We start from the raw sequence: 18,375 nt of genomic DNA on the forward strand, positions 1-18,375 counted from the left end.
ATACATATCTCACTTGAATTTGACATTAAAATTGTTGCAGTCGTTGTACTGGGGGATTTTTTTTTCCTTAAGTGCTAGGGAGGTAAATGAGAACATAATTACATTGTCAAAGTCAATAATAGCAACCAGCCTCTGTCAGGTCTTGCTGTGCTCAGCACTGTTTCACAGGAACTGCTGGAGAGCTCTTCCGCCACCGATCCATTTGGCTCCATTTAAGAACTGAGTACAGGAAGGTAGTTATTGTACAAGATTAGTTTCCTGTATGCTGCAAATTGGCAGTAGCAGAAAAAATACAGGATAGATTTATTAGCTTGCAAGGTCAGCTAATAAAAAGAAAACTATGTAACTTGGACTGTTGTTTACTTTAAGTAGGGTCACTTATTAGACTTCATGCAAAATTTAAACTAATTAACTCCTGTGTTTCCACCTGCAGAAGCTGCACAGAAAAAAAAAAAAAAGAAGAAAGAAAAAAAGGCAAAAAATGCATGCACACACATACACACACAAAAAAACCCCGTAATCTGGATGTTCAAATTCAAGGTATTTAGCAGGATTAGACATATTTTTTCTTAAAAAAAACTGCATTAAATATATAGAGTAGAGCTCAACAGGCAATCATTTCAGTCCTGTTTTGTCACTACTGCAGGATAAAGATGATCCTATAATATTTCATTTGCTCAGTGAATGCTAGTATCAATTTTCAAATTTGGGAGAGATTGCAGGTGTTAATGAAATAGAAATTTTGGCCTAAAAAACATTTTTAATTAAAGTTTTTTAAAAATAGAACAAAATAAGACATTTGAAGATGATAATAAAATTGTGTTGCTCCTGGGGAAGAGAATATGATGTATTACTTACTTGCACCTTTCCTTGCTATGGATTGTGATAAAATAATACTGTTATGTCAGAGAAAAAGTGTAACTCTGCATTTTAAGCAGCAGATGAACAGAGTCAGTTCATGGTAAGCTTTTTCCAGACTTCAGATACATAAACACACACACAGGTGTGCATGCATACAAACACACACAAATACACACTGAAAAAAAATGAATAAAAAGAGAGGTTTTGAATTCTATGGTAATATCTGTACAATGAACTTACTCCAGCTTAACACTCAGAAATTCCAAGTACTTAAATTGCTTAACAGGATTTTTTTTAAAGCTCCTGAACGTGTTAGGTAGTCATAGCAGTTAAGTGCCTAACTTACTTCAAAGCACTTTGAGGTATATTAGACACCTATTCATATTCATTTCTCAGTGATAGGATTTAGATTGAAAGCTTTAAGCACATTAACGCGGCACTTCATCAGAGGGCTCTGTGCGCCCAGCTTGTGGTGGACACTCTGTGCTTGTGAGGATACTGAGGCACAGTTTCACCTAGTCTTCAGGCAGGACAGAGAGAGCTTCCCATATAGTCAAGGAAGGACCAGCAAGTGCTTATGAAGGCTACCAAAGGGAGATACAATGCCTCCAAGTCCATCACTGGTAATTATAATGTAGCACAATAGGACACCTTACCTCTCCTTAATGCATCCTTCTCACCTCATCCATGGATCAGCACTCAGATTTCCCTTTTAAAGAAAAAGTAGGGCAGTGTTCCTGCCACCTCTGTGTCAAGGACACAACCCTGGTAAGTGCAACACTTAGAGATTAGAAGTCTGATTATTTGATAGCATTTTTTTATAAGAATTAATATAATGGACGGGATGAAAGTAGGTACTTAATATTCAGCAGGATCAGGATCATCAGCACCACCAAAAACAAGTCAACACTGATAACAAAAGAAGAGCTGTAAGAGATGCTGGGTATGGTGACTGACTTTGCAGTGCTCAGAGGTGGCAACTGTTTTTTAAAATAAAGGTCAAGAAATTGCTTTTTCTCCCCTAAAGCATTGACTGGTAGATCTCTTGACAACAAGATTTCAATTTTTCCTATGTTATGGTAACCTTGTCCCACAGATCTTGGAAGAGAAGACTGTTCTGAAAGGTCTCCTAAGCCACTACGCCTATGAGGCCAAACACCTCAAAGAAGCCTTTCAGAGCAAGTAGCCCCTCTGCCTCTTTCTGAACAAATATGTTACTCATCTTCCTCAGAAGCTCACTGTCTGTCAAATTCAATCAAGTCAATGAAGGGTGAAGGACAGAAAAATAGGGTAATGACAACAGTTAGTAGATCAGAGTAGTGAAGTGAAGCAGATACTGTGAGTTACTGCAATCAGAAAAGTAAGTCTCACAGCAGAGGAGGCAAAGATAAGGCTGACTTTCAGTGGAAACAGGTAGAACTAGGCTACAAGCTCTGACCTCTGAAATTTATCATCACAGGAAAAAAATAAAATGACTTTTTCTTTTAGGCTGAGGAAGGTTGAGTCTTCACTGACTTCTGTTACTATCTGCTTTTCTGCTGCAAACCTACCCTTAGGACAACAATTAGTCTCCTGAAACACAGGTGGACAAAGGCACAAACCCTATTTAAACACACTCCTTCTGGGACACTAAGGGTGCATAGTCTTCCTCTCAGGTAAATATAGCTTCCTTCCTCATGTAGGCCTTCCTTCATTCCAGCTGAAGGCATCCAACCAGATGCACAAGGGTTTCTGTTCTCCAAGGCTTACAGCTTGTCTGGGCTTTGTTCTGACCCCATCTCCAAACAAAGCTCACCTTGTAGCAGCACTCAGCTGCACTCAGGGACAAGAAGCCCAGGTGGGAGCCACATCACCCTTTGAAGTGTCTAAACAACTGGAGAAATAGGACTTCAATGTGTACGGTGGTTCAGCCAAGCAAGTAATCAAGAGTGATCCTTAGCAACTGCCACTAATCCTTGAGAGACACTCCCTACTCTACACTGAGGGGTTAGTGATGAGGCCTCCGTGCTTCACACTGAGGTACTCTGAAGTGCTCCTTGCCTGAGCCAGCCCTGGGGTGGGATCCATCTTGCTAGGCTGCAGTGTGTATCATCTGCTTCATCTCCTTTTCATCCAGGCCCCTTTCCCAGAGACTGCCACCTCTGGCAGAGGCAAGACAAGCGTGGAGTTATTTTCCATCTATCCAGCCAAAGTCTGGGTAGCCAGGAATGCAAGCTAAGGGGGCAGAGAGAGAGTAAACAAGGCACTGTTCCTGGAACTGTTTCTGTGTTTCTTAATTAAGAGTCATTAAATAAACAGCATCAGGAGTAGGGGTTGGATCTCAGGACTTCCCTTCTCCCAGAGGAGCACCCTCATAGCTGCAGTCTGCAGTGCCTTCTTGTTTATCTCTCTGTGACTCTTACACTCCTGGGCTGCCTCAGTCTCGAAGCCCGAGCCATGTTTCATGAACTTTGAGTGTCCACCCAGTATGATTTAATTGTGAAGACCTAGCCAGGCTCTCTCAGATTTGCTAATCTGTAGCAAGTGAATCAGAGTAGAATGTGAATTTGTGAAAATAAGTCAGCTAAAATGCATTTTTCTGAGTGTGTTAAACCATCTCTAAAAAGGGCAAGGAAGATGAACGGAAGTTCTCTTTAATGCGAGGAAGAGAATATGCAGCATCAGATAATGTGCAGGGTTTGAGTAGTCTGAAGCAACTAAGACTTCAGTGCTCAGCAGAGGCAAATGCTAATTCCCTAGCATATTATCCTGTGAAACGAGAGATAAAACGTGATGGTGCCAGAGCCAAACACTGACCCTGCATGTCAATCAGTTCCATAAAGCAAGTGCACAAGCCACTCAGAGTTTTTCTTAGACAATCATAGACCACCTTTATTCAAGATCACAGTCTTTAGCAAACAACATTTTTTCTTTGTCAAAATAATATTTAGGGAGAAAAAAAGGAAGAAAGGAAATACTATTTGTTGGCCTACAGTTACCATAGGTAACGTGCATTGCCAGGTGCAGATTCACTGATTTTGATTTAAGATTATTCACCAATGCCAGGTCACACTATGTGAAGATCTGGATATGCTTAATGGGATGTCTGACACCTCTGGAAGACTTCCAGTGAGTCATAATGTGTCAAGAAGAGTTTGTTGAAAGGGAATTTTGGGGTTACATTTTTAATGAATGATAAATAAAAATCATTTAGTGATTTTGGAATAGGCTGCCCAGAGAGTTTGTGGAGTCTCCGTCTCTGAAGATCTTCAAGGCGCGCTTGGATGCAGTCCTGTGCCACGTGCTCTAGGTGACCCTGCGTGTGCAGGGGGGTTGGACTAGATGATTTCTAAAGGTTCCTGCCAATGTTAAGGATTCTATGATTCTATGATTTGGTTAGTGAGGACAGGCAGCAATTTGGAGATTACTTTTGTTTTCATGTGGTCCATTTTGAGAAGAATACTGAAGAATATGCTGTAAATGTTGGTCCTGAGCCAGAATGCTTTTACTTGCATCCATAGCGCTCAGTGGGGTTTCCCACTAAAAAAAATGAAAACATTAATTTGGGAATTACTTTTCAGAACAGCTGTCACCCCCAGCCTGCTGTCAGCCACAGGGGCATGGCTGAAGGCAGGCTGCAGCCCAGTGGGATGCACTGGAAGCAGGATACCTCTGCTTGCATCTCCCCATCCTTACAAGTGGCCAGCCTTGGAGCAGGAAGGGAGTGCATGCATGAGCCCTTCCTTCCCCTGTTTTATCCCAGAAGGAAACAGTCTTGCACACTGAAAGCTCACCTATAATAAAAGTGATGCACTAAGGAGTAGGATTTTAACTTCTGATTTAATCTGCACAAGGCTTAATATTGTAGTCAAGCTGGGGTGCAGCAGGAAATATTGTAGGTCTTCCCTGAGACACAGTGCACAACAGAGAAACTAGTGAGTCATTGTAGGTCTGGTTGTTTTGGGGCAGAGTCACAAAAGAAGGAGTCTCACCTGATCTCTAAAATGGCGAAATAACTGCGAACATACTGTGATATGATACTGAGCAGAAATAGATTTTGTGTTCACCTGCACGGCAACTGCACAAAGCTCCCTTTCTTGTATTCCATTTTCTTGGTCTTCCTGGCCAAAATGAGTGAAAATGCAGTCTCCAAATTGCAAGAATTTAATTCAGGTTTTAATCCTAACACAGCCTGCTTTATAAATTATAAATTATAAACCAAATCCAAGTTTTATCAGTCTCTGCCCCACAGTCTTTCTGAGATTTTCACATTCCTTTGCTGGCCAGTTTAATTAGAATTTTAAGGCTTTCATGTTCAAAGTGTCCACTTTGACCTGATAGGGCCAGCAGAGTACAAACGAAGGAATGAAAAACTCTGAAGTTTAAAACAGAAGCAAGCACCAGCTGAAGAACCTTACTCCAGCTTCACAGTTTTTGAGGAAGCTTGGATCTGGATGCAGAGATTGTAGTTTGAATTTGTAGGCAGGAGGGAAACTTATGCTTCTCACACCATGGGGTACCTCCACATGTTGTGAAGCTATTCAGCCCTTTTCTCTGTGCATCTTGAGCCAACAGAACTGTTCTTGGAAGCAGAGATATCCACCCCAGCCAAGCGAATGCAGCCACTTCTCTTACTTAGTCCACTCTACAGCTAGAGATCTACATCTGGAGAATTTTTCTAAAGCTAGCAGGGCATGCATGTTTGATTGGGGGTCATGTTTGTTTGGGGGGAAGAAGTCCATCAGGAACCCAGGTATTAAGTAAGGACTGTATGTATGTGTATAATAGAAACTATCTATCCTAACTATCTATCCTCTTGTTTACAGTTATTATTTGTCTTGTATTTCATATAAAAATTAAAGATGACATAGAAATAAAGTATAATAAAGCATTAAAAAAGCATATACGGATATATAAAAAAAACCTACAATATAGTCTGTGTGCAATGACCTATTTTCACATACGTATCCAGATTGTTACAAGTATAAGTTGCATGCCTGTTTTTGAAATTCCTTATGTTTTTAGAGAAATAATGTACATGATTGATAAACCTGGGTGACAGTACTTCTGCAGATACTCAAAGAATACAAAGTAAAGATTTATTCCTACCAACCAGCACAAAAACACAGACCTAAATGAATAAAAGAATGAATATGCACACTGTAAAAAACATTCTTCCCTCCAGGCAAGATTAGATGTCTGGTTAAACAGTTCTGCGTGAAGTCTATCATGCATAGCTATGCACCCTGTGCACATCAAGCAAGCAGTCTCCCCAGCCAAGCAATTGGGGGGCTGAGCCACTCAAATGGACCATCCAAGCCCGTCCATTTTGGGAGCTTTCGACCCATTTCTAATCAGACATCATGACAGCTAGAGGTCTCACATTTGCCCTGAGCCACTTTCAGCAGTGGATGAAGACCAATATGTTATGTCAGGATCCTCCTCCTGCAAACCTTGATGCGGTAGCAAATCTTGAGAGTGGAATAATAGGACTACTGCCCAGAGCCGGGGTCAGAGTAAGTTTAGCCGGGATCATTTTGTGTATGTGCACTGAGGCTTTTCCTGGCAAAGCTGTATCAGTCAGATATCACATTTCCTGATATATACCACACAGGTATTTATTAGGCTGAAGTCCATAGTGTTACCTAGTTTAAGAATAAGAGAATAGATTCACCAAGGTCATCTTTCTAGAGGTGCAGAAATCTGTGATATGATTACCTTCACGCAGATTTTCCTGATCAGTGGTCATATAAACTCTCCTACACTGAAAAAACACTGAGCAGCCATACCCAAGGGCCTAAGGGAAGGAAATGAAAGGCCAAGGCAAGATGTTGACTGAAAGAGATACTGAGGAATATTTGGAAGAGAAGAAGACTGGCAGAGGCAAAGCAGAAAAATTATTTTCACAGTCAGGACTAGCCACAAAAGACCAGTAAAAGTAAGCTGGAAAACTGCTATGGAGGAAAGGGATACGGTTTTATGCCTTTGAGTCTATTATTTCCTTCTTCTTCCTTAAATCCCCTCACCCCTTTTTATTCCTTTTTTTTCAATAGATAGTTCTATGGATGTAATGCCACAAATCTAAATTTAATTCAAAAAGCCAAATCAAATCAAGATTTCAGAAATTGTATCTATCCTGTTCTGTGTAGAAATGCACAGCAAGCTGGTCCCTAAAAATACTACAGAGAGCTGTGACTCATGCTCATGAGCGTTGACTGATCAATGGAAACTTTGAGGAGTCTTTTGTAGGTATTTGTGTGTGAGGACATGCACAGAAGAGAGACAAAGAGCAGGAATGTGTTGCTATTAGATACCTCACTGTGTCCCGATGAATTCGATGTGCGAAGGTAGCAGTTATTCTGCACTCGAGGAGGCATGCCATTTTATTCCTCTGGTACAATTGTTTTGGTCCTCTTATCAGATCATATGTTAGTAGCTTTATGCTACTTACACCGAGAGCTGGAAACTGCTAAGAATTTCAAAGCTCCACGAGGGAGGAAATAAGAATGGTAGATTCTCTAGGAACACCCAACAGAGAGATTTAGGTCTTGACTGTGTTTTTATCTTTTTACTGTTCTTCCAGGCACTTACTATTTTCCCTCAACCTGCAGATGCACATATTTTCAGCAACATATCCCAGTGAAAAAAAAAAAAACAAAAAACAAAATCAGTTCATATTCACTTACATTAATTGAGAGAGCACTCCTCTCCTGAAAAATTAGTAGAGCAGAATAGTACATTAGTCTGAACACATCAAAGTGCTGAAGGAAGCTCTTCAGCATCCATTGTAAGGCATTCTATATAACTGCTTTGTAAAACGTGATAAAGAAAAGAGGTGGTCCATACAGTATTTTTGCAGGTCTTGTGTTTCTTGACACCCTTTCACTTCTTCATTCCTGAGTCAAATAAATCATATTTATACTATTAAAGCCTCTAGAATAATAAAATATATGCCACACAGTAGCAGTAAATAGGATTAAACACTACACAGTTGCATTAGAACACTTTTTCAGAGAATTAATGAAATTATGTGATTTGCAATGACATGTTTCTTTCTGTCTTTTTTTTTCAGCATTTCATGCTTCTTGATCATCCACTGCAAAATCTACCCCAGAAGGGAAAAAAAAAAATCTGAAAAATGGACCGAATGTGAGATATTATAGCCAGTCTGAAAGATCTTATGAATTAATGTTTGGAAACATAGTGTAGGCTAGCAAGGTCAGTGATGGAGTTAAAAGGGCCAAAAATGGGGTGAATTGTCATGTCTGCTGAGGTTATGCTATTTTAATGGAAGCTTTCTTTGACCAGGGTGGACAGCAGGAGTAATTTTTCATCCTTTTAGGAAATACCAACTTTTCCTTACACATAAATCCATTAATCCTGCTGGAGCCAGTTTCAAACAACTGTGTCTTTTCTGTGTCCTACGGACCCACAACTGTGGATTTATTGTCCTCTCTAACAAAGCAGCCATATTATCTGACAGAAGAAAGCAATGGGAAGTGCTCGAATACAAGATGGGTAGATGGGTAATAAGACAATGAAGCTGGTTATGGGCATGACTGCAGGTAAAGCTGCACCCGATGATTGCTTTTCATCAACAAGGGGATATACGTCCTCCAAGGTCAGAAGCACAAATCCTCAATTCCATTGTATTTTGGAAACTCCATGCCATTCTAAGCCACCGATCTTAGAAAAGATGAGGTGGCCTAGAAAACTGCACATAAGAAAGACAGGGATTATCAAGGGTGTGGAATGACTACTCTGTGAGGGAAAATTAAATTACCTGGAACCTTGGGAAAGAGACAGAAAATATGAAAGAGGTCTTATGAGACCAGAGTGGCACTGAATATTGAATAAAGAATGTTGTGCTATTGTTTCTTCCTAACAAATGAGTTTGATTTTCTTTTTCATGCTGCCCTTAATTAAACTATGTGAATATGGCCACCACGGGCTGGCAGGAAGCCAAAAGCATACAGACATATAAAAAGCTTTTCGGATTCACCCAGAGAAAATCCATTGTGAGCTACTGAGAGTCAAGATATCAGCTTTGTGTCAGATGGACCCTCGTCCACAAGCAGGAAAGTGTATTTAATGAGTATATATGATGCTTTTGCTTCATCATTAGTTACTGGACTGTCTCAGAGTGAGTATAGGGAACCTGTCATACCCCTATGGTCTATCTCAGCACAGCTGTGCTTTACATCCTTATACTAAGTACACTTTTAATGCCTGAGCTCAGATCAAGCCAGCACCTATATCAATGCAGACTGGTTCTTGCCTGAAAAGTAAATGGCCAGGAGACATGGTTGTATTTTAGAAGACAGTTCTTTGGCTTCTGCAGTATTAGAAAGTCACTAAGTTGGCCTATGAGGTATTGAGAAACATCTGAATATATTCCACAGATATTTGGTATCTATCCATACACTACATACACCTTCTGCTCAGAGCAGCTATACAGAATGTATGTAGCTCCAGGAAAATCACTCATATTTCTAGCTCATCTAGCAGTGAGCAAGTGAGTGTTGAGAATGAGAAGACTGAAGGTGACATTATAGTCAGAGTAGAACAAGAGAAATAATGTAGAAAAGAATTATGGAACTGCAGTTCCAGCAACATAGATGTTTCATGAGAATCAGAAGTATTGTGGTGGGAGACTGAGATACAGCTTGAAGCTGGTAAATCATTTTATTAGCTAATCACTTCTTGTGAGCTGGAAAGTGCAATTTGATGAATCACTGCATTTTCAATCAGTACTGACAATACTGTCACTAAAAATCAGAAGTGAATCTTAAGAATATGGAATTTATGTCCAAAACATCAGGTATTTTAAAGCTATCCTCACTAATTACCATACCCGCATAAATGAAAGAATTAGTACACCTTGCTGTGCTATCATGCTGCTCAACTCATATTTATCGTAAATACTTTTAAGATTTTTTTGTTAACATTGAAATGGGTTATCATGCAAGTACAAAAAAAAAGCTAAGGAAAAAAGAGAATTTGCAATCTATCATCATCTTTAATTAAGATTTGTTAGGAATCAATGCTTTTTTCATGTACTTGATTTTGTCAAAAAAAATGATAGATCTCACATTACAGATAGCTTAGTAATTTCCATCTTCAACTCAATTATTTCCTCTAAAATTAGAAAACACCAGAAAACAGCTGAGAAAATAAGCTCTGGCTAGTTGCACTTTGTTTACATTTTATTTATGTGGATCAGCTGCAAAACAGAGCCTTAATGGTATTCGCCTTTAAAGAACCTTTGTACAGAGGACAGGGAGTTTATGAGGGCTAAACCCTGTGAATAATATCGAACTTTGTAACTAAATCAGCACAGTAGGAGCAAAATGCTTTATTGGATCTTATTCACAAGAGGTTTATGCTATACCACTGATGTCTTCCATTGCACTTAATCACTTTTATGAACATGGGCTAGGCCGCTACTACAAATTGCCACCAGAGAGCTTAACAGTCTCAATGATACTTTGCTAAAGCTTCAGAAAGTCTCTTTATTTTGAAGAACCATGCTAAATCATGCAATCCAACAGTCCCAGATTTTTATTTGCTTTAGAAGGCATCTATCGTCACCATTCTTTGGTGGGAACATATGCATGAACCAAGAAATCATTGAGAGGTGTCTGACATTCATCATCATATTCATACTGCTTTCTCTCCAGAACGGCTTGCCCACATGTAGACTGCCTACAGGAAACAACCTCTGTCCCATACTAGCTCCCAAGCCATTTCCAGACATTGCTTGCAACTGTATGAACTAATTAAGGCCAGGACCATGGCTGGAAGCACCTAACAATTCATGAGGGAAAGCAGGCTCCCGACTCCTAGGAAAGAGGCTGCTCTGAGCTAGGACCTAGCATTTCTGTCAAGGCTAGCAGCACTTCACTAGCACATCTCAAACCTCCAGATAACACAGTTTGTAGTATGTTCATACAGTAATGAGGAGAGGTGACAGGGGTGTAGACATACCAAAAAAAGATAAGACACCTTTCCAGGATTATCAGGAAACACTTTATGACTTGAAAAAGTGGTTGAGAATGGCAATGCCAGCAGTTTAAGGCTTCTTGGTACTGTAGTGGAAAATACCAGCACACTTGCACAAAGGGCAGGAATACATTTCTAACAAGCTGCATTCAAGTCAGAAGGGGAATACTTCATGCAATGTTCCATTAAAGTGATGTCACTCCCTGCTGAAGAACAGAAAGAAAAAAATATGTATACTAACATGAACAGAACCTTCTTCATAGAAATATTCATTTTCTTTGTTTTTTTTCATGGTTTTTCTTTTCAAACAACACTAAAAGTGTCTTCTGACAGACAGCAAAACTGCTCCTCCATCTATTAATTGATGACAGCATAAAAGCAAGTAATTAAAAATTGCATGAAGCCATTTATTCCAAATGTAGCAGGGCATTCATTCCCACTGTGTTAAAACCTGTTTTAGATAAATGTATAAACAATGTGAACTACAACCAATAACATTCTCATCGGCTAGCAACTTGCCAAGTGACAACCAGTCTAGACAGCACTTGGACTGACCACTCAGATATTATTCTTATCAGAATGAGTCTTGGTGATCAATACTGAATATTTAACACTGCTGTTAGCTCAAGTGCTAACAGAAGAGAATGGAAAGAGTCTGCCATTTAGTGTTCTCTCATCACTGGACTTATTAGGTCAGTGAGTGTGTGCTATTTGTTCCCAAGAAATTTCCAGCTTTGATTTCCATGTTCCACAGATTTGGAAAGGGTGATGTCTTTAAAAATAATCTACCTGAGCATTACTAACGCACATTCCAAAACCCTGATGTCTGCTTTTGTTTGCACATGAATAACATGCTCTCTCTTTTTATTTATTTATTTTTTGATAGTAATCCCATTACCTTCTCTTCTGATCAGGGCATTCTGAGTCTGACCAGCTGATTAGCCATTATTATGTCAAAATACTTTGTAATCCTCTCTGATCTCTTCTTAGCAGCGATGCCAGGGCAGTGATACCCTAGTTTGAATAAGCTCAAATGTATAATCATGGAACAACATAGTATGTCTACCAATTTCCTATTCTGTTTGGATTTCTTTTGTACCAGAATCATAGGCCAGTGTAGAAAATAGTGTGTTTTGCTTCTGCCTTTGTGAGGAACTGAGAGTCTGAGAGGTTGCTCCAGAGCTGCCTCATTTGCGGGAACTCAGAGCAACCTGTGATCGTGGTCCTCAGCTGTGCATGTGGCCCATGTCTCCAGAGGTCCTTACTTTTTTTTACCTGTGGGTGACATTACTCAACTGTCATGTCTTCCCTTGGCATGAACCTGGGTTCCTGCTCCTGGATCTAGGACATAGGAAGCAAACTCTGATTTCCTAACCCTCGGTGTTTTAAGATGGTCTCAGGATAAATAAAACAACAACTATCCTATTGGACAGCTGCATCCCAAGTCTTACCCTAGTCACAACAGAAAAAAAAAAGTAACACAAAGGGAAGAAAATAAACAAAAAATAATATTAAATTTAGCAAAACAAAGGCATTGTAGTGCCAAATTCTCCTTTGGTAAATCACCAAGGATTCACTGTTGTTTATATCAGCCAAGCAAAGCTGGAAAGAATGGAAACAGCTGACAGAATGGGAGCTCAGAGGCACATGAGTCACTGCTCACTGAATTCCCATACTCTGGTGACCTAGTACTGCTGATGGGGAAGTCAGCAGAAGATGCTGCTTAAGACATTTCTCTTCCTGATAAATTATTTTGGTTTGCATCCAGAGTGCGTACAGGAGGCTTTCAGAAACCTTTCTGATAGCAAAGAAAGTGATTTAGACTATCAGTTTGAAATTAGCCAGCCTGCATCTCAGGCAGGAACTACTTGCCAGAGAGTTCTGCAAGGGCAAAGCAACCTCCTAAGGGAAGCATTGGAAATTTCATCTCTTGACACATCACAAGCTAGACCAGATAAAGACTGGTAAATGTACAAGAAGAAACAATCTCGCTTTTCACAGGGAGATAAGTTCAAACATCAGTTGCTCAGATACTTTGGGGACAAGTGTGATGTGAGGTCTAAAATAAACAGAGCACTTAATTGCACAGTAATGAACTGTAGCAAACTGTCTTGTTCATTGTACAGTGCTAACAGGGCTCTATCCTTCAAAGTACTGACTACCACAAATGCTTTTTATAAAGCATATTTTCTAGGAAAAAAAAAAGAAAATCCTCTGCAATCAAAAATGCAAATAAATGACCCACACGTAATCATGTTTCTTAAAGGTAAGTAAGGAACAATCAAATGAACTGAACCTCCCATTCCAAAACAGTGCTTTATTTTAGGTGAGATTTCAGAGAAACTACATCCTCTAGCAGTCTTTAGTGCAGAGTCTTCTGTTGCCTTCAAATATACAATTCAATTATTCTAAGCATCAGCACATTATTTAAAATGGGAGTTTTTGGGGAGCTCAACCCTAACGATATTTAATAGGTTGAATTATGAATACTCAGAAAAAAAGTATTTGTTCCACACAGGAATTTGGAGCAGCTTGCTCGAAGTTCCAGTAGCTTCAAGAAATTAAGTGAGTAGGATTTGAAGACAGGATATTACACCATTTTGTAAAACACTCACACACACAGTTTCCTGAATTTCTCAGTATAAAATTTTTCATTTTTGTCATCAAAGAAATCAAGAAATTCATGCCAAGTCCTTTTTTTTTTAAGTGCATATGATTTTCTGAAAAGCCTGCATTATTTCTTTCAAAGAACATGGTGAATACATGTAACATAGTTTTGTTGAGGAAATCAAATGTGAGAAATCAAATGCACTTAAGAGTCAGTATTCACCCAGGAAAGAGATCCCTTATCATTTGTTTTCCTTTGCTATTTTTTTTTCAGATAAGTTTCCTTTCTAACCAATTAATTTGTCGATGATTCTGTTTCTGTCCTTAAATTCATACTTAAATTCATACTTCCTGGTTTTAGCACATACAAAGCATATTATTGTCCTGATTTAAGGGGTATAACATAAAAACTCTGAGGCTTCTTTGTGTCATTCATAACCAGCACAGAATTACAAAATGACAATTCTTTCATATGGTACAAAAATTGAAATAGAAAGTATTTTGAGATTTTTTTTCACTGCACTGTTTACAGATAATCATCCTGTGGAGGCAAGCCTTAACATTTCCATGCAATCAGGTTGACAAATCAAAATATCTCTGAAAACTTTCAGTCTTGCTAATGATGGCTTAAGCTGTTCCTAACTGTCCTTTCCCAAAGCTACATTTGACAGCCTGCTATTAGCAGCTGAGACACTTTTATATTTATTGTGATTTGTCTTAAGGTAATCACTGCAATCTGGCCATGTAAAATAATTTCTCTACCCATTCCAGAAAGTGACCGCTTCTGCTTTTTAGCGGGTATATCTTGATTTATTGTTAGAAGGTGGCTACTGAGGCACTCATCAGTCACAGTCCTCAAGAGGTTGTAAGTCAGAAAACACAGAAATCGTTCTTAGCCTGAAACTTATCATCATCACCTGCATGCGCTTTGCACTTCCCATTATACAGGGCCAGCATATCCAGGATGTATATATAGTAAGCAGCAAGTATTGCTCTCCTGCAGGAAGTATTTAGCAAGAGTTAAAGGCATGAAGTAATCTTCAAGAACCAGCAGAAGTCAAGCTATAGGGGAATCTAGAGGCAGTTCTCCAGGGCCATATATTTCCAGTTTAGCTTTTTGTATTTCAGTACTGGTTTGATCATTTTCACATAAAGCCTGCAAAGAAATACAAGAACTGTTGGCTTAAAAGGGGTTATATAACATGTACACCGCTGTTGAATGCGATCAAGTATATGTTGGCCTTGATTTCAAACAGCAATGTGATGTGATGTGTTTTGATAAATGAAATGGCTTTCAGCAAAGTTAGCTTAGAACAAATTGCTCGAACTCTCCGCTGCATGAGCATGCACTCAGAATACCTCTCCTGGTTATTCTCGCTCCTCCCCTGGCTCCAGCCACATTTTTCAGTCTTCAAGCAGTGCGTCAGCATGGAAACCAGGATACTCAAACCCTGAATTTTTACAATGCATATTTTGCCTCTATTCTCTGCAGTCTGCACCAAATCAGTGCTTTGCATGCCAGGGGACCCATCTCCCTCTGTAGCTACATACAGACCCCAGGAAACTACAGGTCTCTATTCATGGACTTCTGAGCCAGGGTGGAAATTTGCGGAGAGTTCTCGTAATTCTATCTTACAACATTTTGGCTCTGTCAGAAGAAGCTGCCTGGATACCACATTTCAAAACTCTACTTTTCGCATAGTACTCAGTTCACAACAAACCTTCTGCTGTCCTAGTGCGTCAATCATTTGTTCTTTATATAGCCATTTTTTTTCCAGAAGTTTCCCTGCCTGTATGAAATTTCCTTGTCTGTATTACAAAACAGAACTGTGGAGTAATGCTGTGTTCTAAGTGGCAATCTAAAACATGAAATCAAATCCATGATTTTTTTTTCCAAAGCATTCATTTCTGTGTAATCTTAAAACAACACAAAAATAATCCTATTTCTTCTGAGTTTGGTTATTACCTCTTGTTAAAGGGTTTTTTCTTTCCCTGTGCAGCATTGACATGGCTATGATCGTTCTCCTCAGTTTAGTATCGCTCAGAAAGTTGCTGAGAGTGAACCTGATCTCATCATCCATGTCTTTAATAGAAACATTAAACAGTATTGATCCAGTATCGATTCCTGAGGGGGACAACTAATAAACAGCCACCAGTCTAACTTTGTACAGCTAATCAAAACCCCATTGACCTAGATAGTTCACCCACCTTAACTTTGAGCTATCCAGTCCACAGTTTGGCTATGAGGTTGTAACTGGAGACTGCAAAAATCTTTCTAAAATCAAGATATACAATATATATAGCATACAAGAGAACTTCTTACTCAAAGATTGCAAGAAAGCAGAGTGCCAGACACACAAACTTCACAATATGGTGGCCACATTCCTGTTCTTCTCCCTGTGCATTTATTCTTTCACAAGTATGGTCACGATACTCGTTGACTTCCACTGAAGACAGATACGAATGATTTCCACAATACCAAATCCTGGAGTAAGAGACTTTTGCTCTGGCTCAATAAATTCTTACCCAGTACTTGAAATTTAAGACATAAGTTTTAAAATATCTGCTTCTGATGAGGAATATTATATTCTGAGTGTGACATTGATATAGTTATAGATTTTAATATCTAGTCACTCAAATGAACAACACTTGTTAACCAACACAAGTTACATGCTAACTAGATTCTAACAGCAGGTAAGGAGAACGTGTTTTTAAATATGTTTAAAACAATCAATTTAAACAGCACTTCAGCTCCCACAAACATTGGTCATGATTAGCTGTAACCTCCTCCATCTCCTTCTTTTTAGCAAGGCTTCTGAAATAAATATTATCAGCCATTTGTGTGTCATATATCAAGTATTCAGAACCATTTGTTGATGTGATATATCAGGGTAAAATCACACAAGATTTAAACCTAGCTCCACTGTACAATATTGTCATACCCTCAGGCAAGTGGGAGCTCTCCTCGTATCACTGCTGGTGCTTTTGTGAGGCTCAGGGAGAGTGCAATATGAGGCTGTGCTCATAGCCATAATTACCTGAAGTCAGAGAGGCCTTTGTTGAAAGCAGCATTGAAGAATAATGAAGTGCTTTATAAGCTGTGCATCTATAAGAGACAGCAAAGGTACATAACAGCATCAAAGTCCATTAATTCCTAATAGACCCTGTCACAAAGGGGACCTTTGCTATTAAATGACTAATTTAGTCCACTGAGATATTTTTATCCATAAAACTCTACTACAGCAGTCATTTTCATACAAAGAGACCTACCGCTTCTGGTATTCAGGATTAGTGTATACTTAAAAGCTCATGAATATTCTGAGGGCTTCACATGTGGAGGTCAGCAAGGAACTGTGCTAGTGCCGCCCTCTTTAATATGTATATTAGTGGTTGGGGAGATTGCTAAGGGTGCAGCATCAGCAATTTGCTGCTTCCCTGACATCTAACATAGATGAAATAGGGTTTTTTCCCTGCAAAACAGACTCTCCCTGAGACAGGAAGTCAATCCGTCTAAGGGACAGGAATTAGAAAGTTGAAAAGAAAATGGGAGGGAAAGGAAGAAGTACAATGAAAAAAACAAAGACACGGTTTTAGTGTTATTCAGCTAGATATATGTTATTTATTCGCTTCAGTATAGGTTTCATTGCAACATTGAGAGAATACAAATTGACACAAAATTCATGTAAATTTATGTAAATGCATATATAAATGAGTTGCAGCCCTCAGGCTCCTGGCAACTTGCCATAGTGGCTCTAAGCAGAGCAGAGATTTTGCACTACTGTAGTACTCTGAGAAGTGTTATTGTGAATTAGAGTGCGGTTTTCTGAGAAACATTAGTAGCTTTATCGGTGTCTACACGGAGTTTGCCAGCAGTGAAAGAAATCCCACTTTGTGAACTTTTGGCTTCTTATCTGAGTTAGTAATAGCACTGAGCCTAGAAATAGCTCACGTGTGACTATTACAAACTCTTTTAGATTCTCAGTAGAGTTTATAATTACTGTGAGACAGAAACAGCCAGTTCATGAACATGATGAACTCTGCTGGTGTTTTTTGGAATCTGTAATAGCCATGAACTCAGAAATAGCTGGTTCATGACCATTAGAAACTCCTCTGGCTTCTCAGTGGAGGCTTTCTAATAGCCATGAGCACAGAAATAGCTGTTTCACAACCATTAACATTTCTGTCAGAATATCCACTGGGAATATAATGGTTATATGCCCTGGAATAGCTAGTTCACAATTCGTGCACATTCTTTTGATTTCTCCATACTGAAATACAGTCGTGCAGCCAATAACCTGCCAGTAACAAATAATGCAATAATAAGGGCTTACTTAGCTATTCAGTGATAATGCAACAGAATAAAATATAATACATTAGTGTAAATTACAGGACTAGGTTTAGGTAGCTTTGAAAAGCTTGTGGCATATATCTTCTGATTTTCTGTCTAGTTTTTATGATATTTAGCACCACTGGATTGGCATTCATGGAATCTAACCTTCTCTCCACACATAAGGGGAAAAAAGACAGCCCACAGAAGATGTCAGAGACAGTAATATGAGCCTGAAAGTGTGATGGGCTGCTCTGGAGAGTTCTTATTTTTAAATATGAAGGATCTCAGGACTAATACTTCTAGGGTTTGCATCCATCAACTTCTGTAGGCTTTCCTATAGACAGGAATTTTTATATTGAGGATATGCTGAGTCAAGCTGCTTGACCACAGTGAGTCGTGGCATGTCTGAAAGGAGGTCTGCTCATGGTCCTCACAAGTCCCTACAAAACATCTCTCTCTACTATGTAAAAGAAATTTCTTCCTTTCAAAAGTCTACTACAGGAACTGTGGGCGGCTTTCAGGGTCTTAGAGGTTACTGAAGGCTTTTGGTGGAAGCTCGGTGTATTTATATTGCTTGCATGCCAGCTGAGCATACA

The sequence above is a fragment of the Tinamus guttatus genome, unplaced genomic scaffold (assembly GCF_059628265.1).
Source record: "Tinamus guttatus ecotype Peru unplaced genomic scaffold, ASM5962826v1 Tinamus_guttatus_pri_ptg000047l, whole genome shotgun sequence".
In the NCBI taxonomy this organism is placed as follows: Eukaryota; Metazoa; Chordata; class Aves; order Tinamiformes; family Tinamidae; genus Tinamus; species Tinamus guttatus.